The sequence below is a fragment of the Salarias fasciatus genome, chromosome 14, assembly GCF_902148845.1.
Source record: "Salarias fasciatus chromosome 14, fSalaFa1.1, whole genome shotgun sequence".
NCBI lineage: Eukaryota > Metazoa > Chordata > Actinopteri > Blenniiformes > Blenniidae > Salarias > Salarias fasciatus.
Genome location: NC_043758.1, coordinates 10,077,300 through 10,090,425, shown reverse-complemented (window position 1 = coordinate 10,090,425; position 13,126 = coordinate 10,077,300). Strand labels below are relative to the sequence as shown.

Here is a 13,126-nt window from a genome sequence, read left to right as displayed (position 1 = left end):
ATAGATTTCCTCTCTACTTGCTTCTTGAAAGCTATTGATTACTTTTAGGCTATTAAGCAGAACTGCAGGATTCTTGGAGTGTGTGTGTGTGTGTGTTTTTTAATCTCCCATTGCCTTAAAATAACCACAATTGCAGAAATGTTTTGATGGTGTAAAAGAGAACTACATTAAAAGAAAACATTAGCTTGTGGAAAATGATAGGAATGTAGTCATTTGCAAAGCTCTTGATCCAAAAACCATAAAATGAAGGCTACAGAAATGTATCCAATGCTTAAAACTTCCACGGAATTAAACTGCAACTGAAATTCTTTACATTGTGGGACTGCATTTAAGTCAGTGTTTGAAGATCACGGAATATCCATCTTACTTTGTGTCCTGACTTTCTTCTTTCTCATCCCTTTTTTTCTCTCCATTTCTGTCTTGCAGGGTTTCCTGAATGTGTCCTTCGTGAATAAATGCATATAGATATACGCCGTCTGTGAAAACCCAGGTGCGAGAGCTATATGTGTACGTGAGATGAGGAGAAGCTAAGTGGCGACCACAACCACCCAGATCACACGGCCCCCGGTGCCGCAAGATGGATTAGAGCCCCACACCTCAGGAGATCAAAGGTAGGAGAAGATGTTTTGTAATCAGCCGCCACTCGCCTGCCCTGCTCAATGGCGGCACGACGAGATTGAAGGAGAGTGAGGAAATAATGAATGACTGGAAGTTTAGGCTAAGGTCCCTCTGCCACCTGGGGACTGAAAGCTTGGAGACTCGGACATGTGTGCAAGAGGGTGCAAAGAAATGAAGTGAAGATGGAAAACACGGTGAAAGTTAGAGGTGGAAGTGCTCCATTTCATCACAGCTGCTTTGATTTACCAATTTGTACGGTTTTGAGGTTGTGCTTTGCTGGCGTTGAAATTGAATGCATTATATTATGACGTGGCCAAAAATATTGAAAACACCCGATAGTGCAAAGTAGTACAAGCTCCAGATATAAGGAAGGTCATTGAGAAAGTAGAGAGGCGACTCACAGAAAACCACTGCATGCCTTCGCTGCCTGACTCTTATTATGTTGTCAGAATGCACCGTATGATATATGGTTACTTCAAAGTTAGCGCACGATCATCATCTGGGGCTTTTTCCAGCTGACTGAAGCCTGAGATGCACACCTGAACTCGCTTCCCATTTGATGCAGTCAAGCTCAACACCACCACAGACTACAGCCCGGAAAATAAACAGATAAAACTTTATCTCATCTTTCCTAAAGCAGCATTTATGGTCGCGGTGTTGTAGTGAATTACAATAGATTGTAAAAGTACACCTAATGAAGCAATTGGTGAGTGGACTTTGTGGGTTTTATAGACCAGCAGTTAGTTTGGAAAAAAAAACATAAGAGATGGATCCATCATTAAAACACATCTGTTTTATTGATAATGAAACAAATTTAATCCTATCATGTTAAAATTCAGAGTTTTCTTCCGGTTAAAATCTTCTTGACAGAATATTCAATGACTCACTTCTCATGCGTGCAATAAAACATTTCACTTAAGAAAAATGTTATTCAGCAGTTCAGCATCATTAAATCAAAACAGTGATTCAAGTTTACAAATCTTTCGCTCTACTTATTGGCAAAATTGTTTTACAACACAATTTAAGGGGAATGTCTGAGTTCAAGAGGTTAATTTGAGAAGGGATATATAAGCAATCTGAGAAAGTCTCCAGTAAACTTGAGGATAGACCTCTGAATCACCGCCCACATCTCCAATTTTCTCACCAGCTCCAAAAGACCCGGCGTTGCTCCTTCCTGCAAGCTGGAGAAGCTACTGAGTTAGAGAAAACACACATCTCCGCTCCTACCAGCGTGATTAGTATGCTGCATCTTCGTCTATAAACAAAAACATCAGTGGAGGCAACAAATTTTAGAAGCAAGCTCTTTGAAAGTTGATCTGGAAAACGCAGAAAAACGCAGGCTGAATTAAAAGCAGAAGATGCAGGTTATAAGAAGGTGAATGGCGTTCACCTTGGAAGCTCACGCTCTGTCGTAGTGATAACTGGATGATGATTGAGATCATCAGATCTGACAGATTCACGTGCACTTCATGTGACTCATACTTTGTGGTCTTGTTTCACACTGTGCCGAGGGTTTTTATGTAAATTAACAGCCCAAAGCAAATCAAGTGTGCACAAAGACTGGAGTTTTGTGAAGAAATTGGATAACATGGAAATGCTCATGACAATATGCTAATTACATGGTCACTTGAATGAAATGAAAATCGAATAATGTTTAGATTATTGGTGAACATGTCAACTACAGATGTTTTGCTCACTGATTTTAGTCACAACCTTCCTGGTATCTTGGGGAAAAAAATATTGTTTCAAATAATACAAGGACAGGCATGTAGTGCATTCTGTCTTTTGAGTGAACTATGGGTAAAACCAAAGCTTGCTTTTCCCTCAACGTCACAAAATACTTTTTACAGCATTTAGTTTTGACAAGAAAAGCTGCTTATTGGACTAAAACTTAGCACCGTTTGTGTGAAAAGGGATTACTTTATTGAGATTTCTCTACTTGAGAGGTTTTTGTCCATCCATGTAAAACGCACCCATAAAAAACCCATTTTTACCTTTCTTTTTTTTTTTTTAACCAGCTTCTCCAAAGTGGTCTAAACAAACCTGGTGATTCAACTTGCCTTCAACTGTCACTTGCCTTCATTCTTTTTCTAACCAGTAATTTCAAGAAGAAAATTGTATTTTCCTTACTTCTTCTTTCTAATTCTTTTTTTTGTTTTTTTTTTTCGCACTGATCTTTTGTGTTAAGTTTTTTTTTCCTTTTGAAGAAGCCTGGAATGCCTCTTTCATGACAGTCATTGTTAGTGCCAGACATAGCATATTTTGCAAAGCTCCCTTTTGGCACGGTAGTTAAGAGGCAGTGATTACATAATGCTTAAGTTCTCAGTGCTGAGGACAGACTGACAAGTGGCATAATATGATTCTTTTTTTTCCTCCTTTTTTGTCAATGGATGCAGCAAATTCTTCAGCACTCAAGCATTTGCATTGTCATCGAAATATTCGTATTTTGATATTGCACAACAGGCGAGGTTCAATCTAGAAATACTTACTCATACTTCTCCATGTTGCATTTCTTTTAGGAATCACTTTTTTTTTCTAACTTATAAAAAAACAAAGGTAATTGAACTTATTCAATATATACCTGCTCAGAAACCCATACAAGCACAGTGAGAACATGTAACTTAACACAGAAATGCACCAGCTTGGAATCAAACCCATAAAGGTTTCCCGTCCTTTCATTCCCTTTGCTTCCACAATACTCTGTCCAACAATGAGCTGTGGGGCTGGAGCCATTTACAGCTGCTTAGTAACAAGAGAACTCGTCTCACTTTGAGGTGAAAATGAACCAAAACACCGCCATGTGTCACCATAAACCTTCAAAAACAGGTTTAGTAAAGCAGCACAGTAGGTCAGAATAAATGATGCAGTTGGCATTATTTTAGCGCATGAGCTTAAAAGTTGCTGTCTTTATTTTTTCAAAGATAAGTCTTGTGTGTGTTGGTAGCAAGCAGCTCATGGTTACACGGTAGATAGCGTTTGAGCGAAACCTCTGAATCCTGCCTCTCTCGCACTAATCTCCCAGGTCACGCGATCAATAGAGATTTTAAAATACCCATTTCAGATTTTCTCCCAGGACTTGATGAATATCTGTATGTGCATGTGTGTGTTGCAGGCTTCACTCAGCCTGAAAAGAAAAAGCTCGAGATGACAACAATGTGTCGGCTTGAATGCAACTTTTCATCCTCCACACACTGACAGCATGAAAGCAGGCAGGCAGCCTCGGCATCGAGTTTTCTGGTCTCCCTCCCTCTCTGGACCACCTTCCTGCTTTTTCGTTGACCTCCCTTGCATTTGTGCGTTGTGTGATTTCTGACAAAAGCTGCAGAAATCATATATTTTTAGACAAAAGAGGTGGATCCTATAGCACATGGCTGAGTGTGCAGGAGCTGCATGTTCTCTGCTTTTTATTTAGAGGCGAGTGGTTACTTTCTTCTTCTAGAGGCTTCACTCCAACAACTATCCGCCGTGTTGTTAAGGCAGGAATCACAAAGCATCGTAGGAGGATTATACGGTAGGTGAGGACTGAGAAGGTCTCCATCTACAACAAATCCAGCCTGTTTTTATTGGAATAAATAGGGTGTGAAAATCAGAGGATGTTTTGCTCGTTAAATCATTACAAAAAAATGGCAGCATACATAAGAATGAACAGCTGCAACAATCCCTTTTAAATGTGCAATAAATTGCATGGACATGCTTGTATTACTGGTTTCTAATGAGTTAGACTTGGTCAGATTATTTACAACGAGGACAATTAAAAACATTTCACCATTATGCCTTCAAGCATCATAAAATGTTAATAAGTTTATCATTAATCTTTTTTTTTTTTGTTTTTTTTTTTAATTCTACGAAACTGCAGAAACAGGTCTTGGCCAAAACATTCCGACCACAGTTTCATATCCCAGCGTGAGAACATCCATGCTGATGGGGTTGCTCTGTTAGGTAATAGGTGGACTTGGATGCTCATGAAAAAAAAAAATGGTTGGATTATTCAGCGCAGTGTGAAACATGATTTGGCAACTACATAAAAAGTCTCTTTCACGGTGGCTTGCTAAATAAACAAAAGGGCATAAATTATCAGCTCTCCCACTGTGGTCAGCCAGAAAGTGCTTCCATTAGGTTCATGCAAGGAGCAGTGGTTGTTCAGATAAATCACGAGGGAGAGGAGGAGCTAACTTTATATCTCAAAGAAACAAAGCAGGGATGCAAGTTTAGCATGACTTAGGCTCGTTGCACTGATCCTTTTCTGATTTCTGTGTCTTCTCTGCTGGAAACCTGCAGAAACACAACCATGTTAAAACATTTTGACAAAATCTAAATTTTCATTGCATTCATTGTGCTCGTCATTTTTTGTTTAATATGTTTGAAAGACTCAAAACAAGCAAAATCTTTTTTTCAATACATAAGGTAAAAGAAGAAAGAAAAATCTGACCTGTGAGGCAAGAAGTTTTTCCTCCTCATTGTACAACACCTTTTCTGAACTTTTAACTGAAACTTACTGAAATGAAGTTGCAGGATTGCTCATCAAGTCTTTGTGTGGGTTCAAGGTTAGCTGCTGGGGTCAGAGTCGTACTTATGTTTGCAAGAGTTCTTTCTGAGAGTCACAGGAAAAAAACTGATTATGTACATATTGGGTTGGGTTTTTAAGATAAGGTGGTTTGTAATCTTCCACTGTCATTACTCGTCTCTCCCACTTGAAAGTAAACAGAACCATACGGTGCAGCAGTAGTTTTAGGGGTTCTGTATGTTTGATACATACACATTAATAAGAGATAAATAGACAAAAACAAGGCTATCCTGTTTTCTCATATCAGTCCTACTTGAGTGGTTTCATCAACAAATGTGACCCTGGCGTTGCCATTTCTGTGACATGTCCACGCGCTCTCCCCTAAAAGCCAAACTGCTGATTTGGCTTATGTCAAATTACTAACTCTTCTGTGTCCCAGTGACGGTAAAACCCAATTCATATTCATATGCGGGAAAGCAGGCTTTTCATATTTTTAAGCCACTACATTCCCCCACAGGCAGCACCAGTTTGCTGTGAATACAAATGCCAGAACACACAGCATGCTGTAAAGACATTGGATTTCTCTGAGGCACCAGTGCCGTGTGAAATCTGCTGCTGACAGAATTTGACTTTTTACTGACTTTGGCTCAAGGAACCTGGTTTGGGGAAGAGGGTTTCAATTTCATCGTCTGCATGTGCAGTCGTGCATGAGATGCAAGTATTAAATATCACTTTGGTGCAGATGGTGTATTATAGCCCCTCGGTATGTGTCAACCACAGCATCCTCTATTGCCACCGCACAAATCCTTCTGCACAGCCGTATTGGAAATGTTGAACTGGTTCTGGTACGTTGTGCTCATTAAACTAATCTCTGCTGCACTTTCATCGTAGATGCTCTCAGAAAAATTTTCTTTACCTGCTTAGCGGGAACAACACACTGCATGTCGAATGCACTCGGTTCCTTCTTTCCAGAGAAAGTTTGATGCACTTTGGTGTGTGTAGAGGAGTGTGTGCGCGCGCGCGTGTGTGTGTATGCATGCGTTTAATGAACTGTTTGTATTTGTGCGCCGACTGAATTCACGAGCCCGCCTCAGTCTGCTCCTGTTTGTGTTGCCGCTGGGCCACCTGCCTTTTTTCCTTCCTTCTTCCCCGGCTGCTCCTGAGAAGTAGAGATAAGGCCCACTGATGTTTGTCTGCTCCCTGGCAGATTACTGAGGGAGACAGGTACAAGGACTGTGGCAGACACTACAGTATATGGGAGGCCAGGGAGGGAGAGACCAGCCCGGTCTGCCTGGGCCGACCGCAGCACCAAGCCTGTCTAAATGCCATCTGGATCCTTTTTTATGCGTGATTGGTGCTCAGCTAATTGTTGAGGGGAACACATGTGATGTAAACTGCACAAAAAAAGGAAGAATTCTGATCCACATGCTTTGAATGATTCGCAATCAAACATGTTCAGTTGTGATTGTCATATAATCAGTAAATCATGATTACACAAACGATGACAGGAGTTAAAATTTGTGGGTCAGAGATTACCTGCAAGAACAAGAAATATACGGAGAAACTCACTGTAGAATATCGTTATCAGTCAATCCGTCCTTCAGATTTTGTGCATATATTATCTTAAAGCTAGGGTTGGCGATTTGAATGAGGTACATTTTTTTATATACTGGTTAAAATGATCTTTATGACCCGATGGGAAACAATTCATAGCGTGTTCTTAAAGTAGTTTGGAAAATATCCGCTATCTACAGCAGGAGTAAAACGGGAAAAACAGCAACCAATCGTCTTGACGGGACACCTTTTTTTAAACCAATCAGATCCCTTCGCCGTTCGACCTGCCCCCTGCGTGTACATGTCAATGGCGTGCACTGACCCTGGTTCAGTGCGCGCGTAGAAGGACGGACCGTTGTTGCAGAATGGCGGAGAAGAATGTTTGGGGCTTTACTTACCGGTGAGTGCGCCATACTTGGCATAGTGCAAATAAAGAAAAACGAAGAAACGAAGCGCTGAGGACAGGTTACGCCAGGGACGCACTGGATGCGGAAGTGCTGCGCGCCCTGCGCGCGCGGAACGTCTCCGCTCCCAACGGAGCTCCTCCGATGGGGTGGGAGCTGGGCGGAACCTTGGGGAGATGCTACATTCGTGCTACATGCTAGTTTTCCAAAATCGCCAACCCTAGCTTTAAGTATAACATTTATTTTACCCATCCATAATGGAGGTAAAAAAAAAAAATCAACTGTTTATCACTTAACTAAATAATTAAATGACGGACTGGTGCCCTGTCCAAGTATGAACGCCCCTCAACTACACAACTGTTCACTCTGAGAGCACCAGGCCGTGAACGTTTAGGGTGTATTTTAAGCAAATGGTCTGGGTGTAGGGCTGCCTAATTAGACTCCTTTTGCTTGTAAGAAATTTACTTCTTAGTTTTTGTTTGTTTTTTCTGGCAGGGTTGAATGTAAAAAAACTGATTAGAGCTGAAATGGTGTTTCTGTGAGGTTTGTTCCGTTTGGTGAAGAGATCAGAGATTTTATTGGTGCCGTACCTTTGTGTATTTACCTTAAAAAGAAAAAAAAAAGCAGCTCTTGTGTTAAAAGCTTCAGTTGAGAGATGAGTGTTTGGGAGAGTTAGTGTGAAGTGGTCGATGTGCAGCAGCGAAAGGGTCGTAAAGATGGAAACAATGTTGACAATGAGTTAGAGAGAAGTGAGAGTACAGAGGGGGAATAAAAAATGATTTATCAATGGCCCTCAGCCATTCGGCGCCCCTCTTCACTAAGGAGGTAGCGTGTATTTTACTGAAGCCACGCTTTTTCCTTTCCATCAAACATTCAGAGCTTTTTTTCATAGCAAAGCGTCCAACCTCACCCGATCAGCACGCGGTATTTAAAACTCCACTGATGCCTGCTCGCTGCTGTGTTGCATGGCTTTCCGCGTCCCTCTCCTGTGAGCATACTTTCTCCCGTTACGCCCATGTTTTCATTTGATTGACTCGTGTTTAATCAGAACTGTTTAAATAGTTGTTTCAATATTTATGTGTCCACTTGTGAAGATGCTGTGTGATTGAAGCCAAGCTGGCAGAATATAAATTGTTGAACGCGCCCCACACCACGTGGCAGACAGGTCTCTCCACATGGCTGACAGTTGTGCCGGAAAATGAAATTAGACGAAAAGCGAGACGCACAAGCAGGAGCGCCGAAAGAAGGATGATACGAGAATCAGACACAGAAAGCTTCGAATTGTGGAGCACCCTACATGTCCATCTGGAGCAGGGAAGAGGTCTCAGGGTTTGTGAAGAGTTAAGAAGCAGATGTTTAAAAGGTGAAGCCGCGTTTGAGGGGAGCTCAGGCTGAATTAGTGTAACAGCCCATCGCAAATTTTTTCTTTAAGAAGGGACAGACATTAGTTGCTCTGTGTTGTATTTGAAAGTTGCAGAATCTATTTTTCAACCCGAAGACTTCCTCCAGTCTCAGACTGGCTCTATGGAGTAAGAGAGACGTGGGTAAGTCAGGCCAGAGGGCGAAGTGAGCCTCGTCCTGTATCCTGGTAACCATGAACAAAAGCAATAATGAAGCCATAAATTGACTATCATTCATGCAGCTCAATCCATCTCAGACTTGAGCACCCAGAGCAAGTAAACAAGCCAGAGCGGGAAAACAAGGACAGATTTTCATTCTGCCAAGTGAACGTGTATCGTCAGTCTTGTGTAAAAGTAAAAACAAAAAAATACATTGAGAATGAATGTATTTTGTGTTGCTGAGGGTTTTAATATGACTGCTGACACTGTGGATGTATTTTTAGATGAGCACCGATCATGAGAGTTCATTTTGCCTGTCATTTGAATGACGGGACTTTTTAACTTTGCTCATGATGATAATACAGGTTGTGGAAGCATAATGCTGCACTCACATGCCCCGATGCTATCTATCAAACCATCACTTCAAGTTTTGAAAACTTTATACTACTCAGAACAAAAGCCAACAACAGTGGTGGCTATACCGAAACAAAAGTCTTTGCAAGTTGTCATGAGCCCTTGAGCGTCAGTTACAGCTGGACAATACCATCTCACGCTGTTCACAACTCAACTTACATTATATTCTGCTGAGGCACGGCCTCCCACTCTTCTGGAAGGGCGGCCCTCAGGTCATTGAGATTCCAGGAAACAGAGTTATGAGGCTCTACACAGTGACTCAGGTGATCTCTGAGGCTTTCTGTGGGATTTAGGTGTGGAGAAAGTGCAGGCCACTCCATTTGAGAGGGACTTTCATCAAAGAACCGCACTGAGGCACCCTGTCCCTCCTCCAGCGTAAATGCTCTAAAACCAACAAGAGCAACACAAGTTTTATTCTTTTTCTTTCTCTTTTCTCAATTTCAGGATAGTCTGTTATTCATAAAAATAAATTTGAACAGATTTAAAGTAGTCTGTAATTTCAATTTGGATGAATTGAAACGCTGCCACCCAACTTGAACATGGCCTTTTCACCTGACATCGCAACTAATTTTTAAAACTGGAATGAGTCGTGACAGCCCCGAGAGGTGTGATTACTGGAGTTTATGGATATTCTGAGCTTCAAGCCGCGGGGGAGCTGTTATTAACAATAATTCTTTAACAACCGGGCATCAGTGAAATTGGCCACTGTTTATGAATAAAATGAGTGAGTGTGTCCAGCAGACGTTTTATAACATTTCTTGGAGACAGTTCAGTTGGATCAAAGGATCCAAATTCTTGGGAATCGCTGATTTAGATCACAGTCAGTCGTTTCACAGAAAAAAACCCAACCTCAATGTCTTTTTTTTTTCTGAAAACAGTTCTCTTCATATTAGGGTTAAATCTTTCTTTCCCAAAGTATAGTTGACCAAGTACATCTTTAAATCACATGTATCTGATTGAGTTTATATCCCACCATAAAGTGAAGGGTGGACTTGCATCAGGACGGCTCAGTATACCCACTTTGACGTCTTCACTTAAATACACAATTTTTTTTTTTTAATCATAATGATTAATTTTCTTTTTTTTTTATCCTTGAGCTTACGACATGAGATGGTTTATAATATTAACTATTTGAGGCCAATACAGTTTTATTGTGTGAGCTATCACTCAGTGGAAAAGGTTTCAGTCAGCTCGTTCCTTTGAAATGACCGTATATCCCATCATACCACTGGAATAAAGCTGCCTGGTTTATTGTCCGATAAAGTTACTGTCATTAAAAGTGAACTTTATTAGATTGAACTGAGTTACACTTTTCAGATTGCAATCAGTTGGCGCGTCCCACTGCTAAATAAAAAAAAGCAATAACAGTCATATACTATATATACAACCTATAGTGTTGCAATAAACAGCTCTGTTATGAGATATGAGATAAAATATTTAACTTTCAATCTATATTCAGAAAAAAAAAGAATACATTAAGCATGAATGAAGCCAAAATTATTCAAGACGCTGTTGCTAAAATGTTTGCTTGGTTCAATTTTGCTTTGGTATTTAGTTTAATTTGTTTTTCTGCGGCAGACCTCGTGGAAAGCATGCAGCTGGTCATTCCTATTAGAGGCAGAAACGATAAAAGCTCAGCACACCATCCATCCACACATTCATCACTTTATGTTAAAAAGCAACAAATAGAGTTTCTTCAAGAGTTTCCCTTGTTGGCTCGGGCGCGGCACACTCTGTAATGTACCAGCGAGCATGGAGCAGGGATTTCTGTCAGCATTGTGAACTGCTGCTGGGCTTTATCAGGCCACAGCAGTGCATAATTGGAAAATCCAAACCTATGAAATATAACCTCCATAAGGCCACTGGTGTCACTGTTATTTATGAACATGTATTGTAATTTCTGCTATCTGGTCTTAGACGTGTATAAAAGACTCGCCGTTAACCTTTGTAACACAAATCTAGTGTGGTAACCCACTGGTTTTTGGTAGTTTTTTTTTTTCTCTCTGCTCACAATGCTTTCAGGCAGTAGCCATGTCTTCCTGTACTGTGACCTGCTGCACCGTCTGTTGAATGGCAATGAATATCCTTCACAGGTACAGGTACCTGGACTCAGACGCACAGAGAAAGACAACCATAGATGGAGGAGTTTCAAGGAGAGGTAAAATAAAATAGAGAGACAACGGGAAGAGCCAATGAGGAAAGAAATTGAATGCAGTCGGTACGAGGCACACCAGAAGGGAAAAGGAGATAATATGAATTGGAGAGAAAGGTTTTGGAGAAAGACAAATCAACCCGAGGATTTAGAAAGGGGACCAGGAGGAAAAGGAGAGAGAAATGATATCTTTGATATTACAACCCCAATTCTCAACATGTTGGGGGAAATGTGGTAAATGTAACTAAAAACAGATTGCCATAATTAGCATATCTCATTAACATAAACTCAGCAACAAAGGCCCAGAAGTGTTGAGCGGCTAGAATCCTGCAACAGACACGAATGGAGCAACTTCCCCCCTGGTCCCCTCACTGATTAGACATTCACATACAGTAGCTTAAGAAAAAAAGTGGGATGCTGCACAGTGGTAAATTGTCCCAACTTTTTATTTTTATTTTTTAATCTCACTGCATTCAGTTTTAAATTGAACTAATATTTTCCATGAAAAGGTTCAGTTTATTCATCGCAACAACTAATAATTGTTTTTGGTAAAACGTGCAGGATGCCGGCCCTCGAGGTCTATTAAAACAGAAAACATTGCTGTCGGTGTTTACTAATTAGAAATGGGCAAGACGCTGCAAATGGCTGCCTAGGTGTCTCTCTGCCACTTCAAATTCGTTATTTGGGCAACTGTACTTGGCCAATAAAAATGATTCTGATTATCATTCTGATGTTTGTATACTGGTGATGGTCAACTTTAGTCATTGTAACGGCCATAAAACCCCCATCCTCACTACTACAGGACCATTACAGTAGAACTGCAGTTATTAATATAATACATCCAACTTCATATTCCATTATTATATGTATCCAATATTTTCAGGAATATTAAGTTGAAATGTAGCCGGACTGACCCTTTGAAGCCAGAGAGAGGAAGGAAGACTGGGTCTGGGTTGCCAGTTAACTATGTCAGCTGCACTTGACCGGCGCAGGACTGCAGGGCAGACACAGCAGCTGGCTTCAGCGGTGTGTGATGAGGGGTGGTATTGTTTCAGCTTTTGTAGACACTCTCCAATCCCATTTACAAATGTGAAGGACCAGCAGTCACACAGGAACTGGCTGCTGTCAGCGGGTAAGCCGGCTGATAGATGGGACCGCTTTGCCTGGCAGATCTAATGATAATGGGGCAGAAGAGGTCAGAGACGGAACATGATGGTCTCGTCACTTGAACACAGCAGTGCGGATGGGATGTTGCGTGAATCGTTTCACTCAGCTCGTAATTGGTCAGTTAAGGCTGGTTGGTGGCACTACGGGGTCCAAAAATTGGATACAGATCCTGAATCCCGATCTGTCCTGAAAAGTCAGAGGCGTAGCTCGAAAGTACATTATATGGATGAAGTGGTAATGCTATTTTACAGCTGGTTTGAATTTATTTAACTTCTACCCAGGAAGATTTAAAAAAAAAAAAAAAAATTGCAAAGAACACCACATGCACTTGACAACAGCACAAAATGCTGGATTAGGAGACTGCTGCATGATACCGTGATGAGAAACTGACCTAATTAGGCAAGTTTGGAAACGCACACTGACATATTTATACAATGATACAATATATTCATACAATAAGGCAATTTTGAATAATTGCAATTTCTAGTGGGTTCGAAGCAGATGCGCTCCTTGCAGACAGGGGATCAGGGAGCGCACAGAGTAACTCGGCTGAGCAGTGAAGGGTTTTGTCTTACACTTGTGGGTCTGGTATTGTCTGCATTTGCATGGAATGCATAATGTCAGAAAGCTGATTCATAGCTATAAAGAGAATGCGTTTTGTCTGGAGTGGTATGGTGGGAATCAACTCATTTCTTCATGGTGCTCAAGAGTCTAATATGGCAGACTGTGGTATAATAGGAAGAAAAAATGATAC

General features: G+C 41.0%; 1 protein-coding gene across 1 annotated transcript in view; it reads left to right on the top strand.

Moving 5' to 3' along the window:
• Positions 1-495: 495 nt before the first annotated feature.
• grik4 (glutamate receptor, ionotropic, kainate 4) overlaps positions 496-13,126 on the top strand; it is a 283,909-nt gene continuing 271,278 nt past the window's right edge. The window contains exon 1 of the mRNA XM_030107939.1: positions 496-611. The gene's annotated coding sequence lies outside the window, so the exon portion shown is untranslated. The remainder of the gene's footprint in view (positions 612-13,126) is intronic.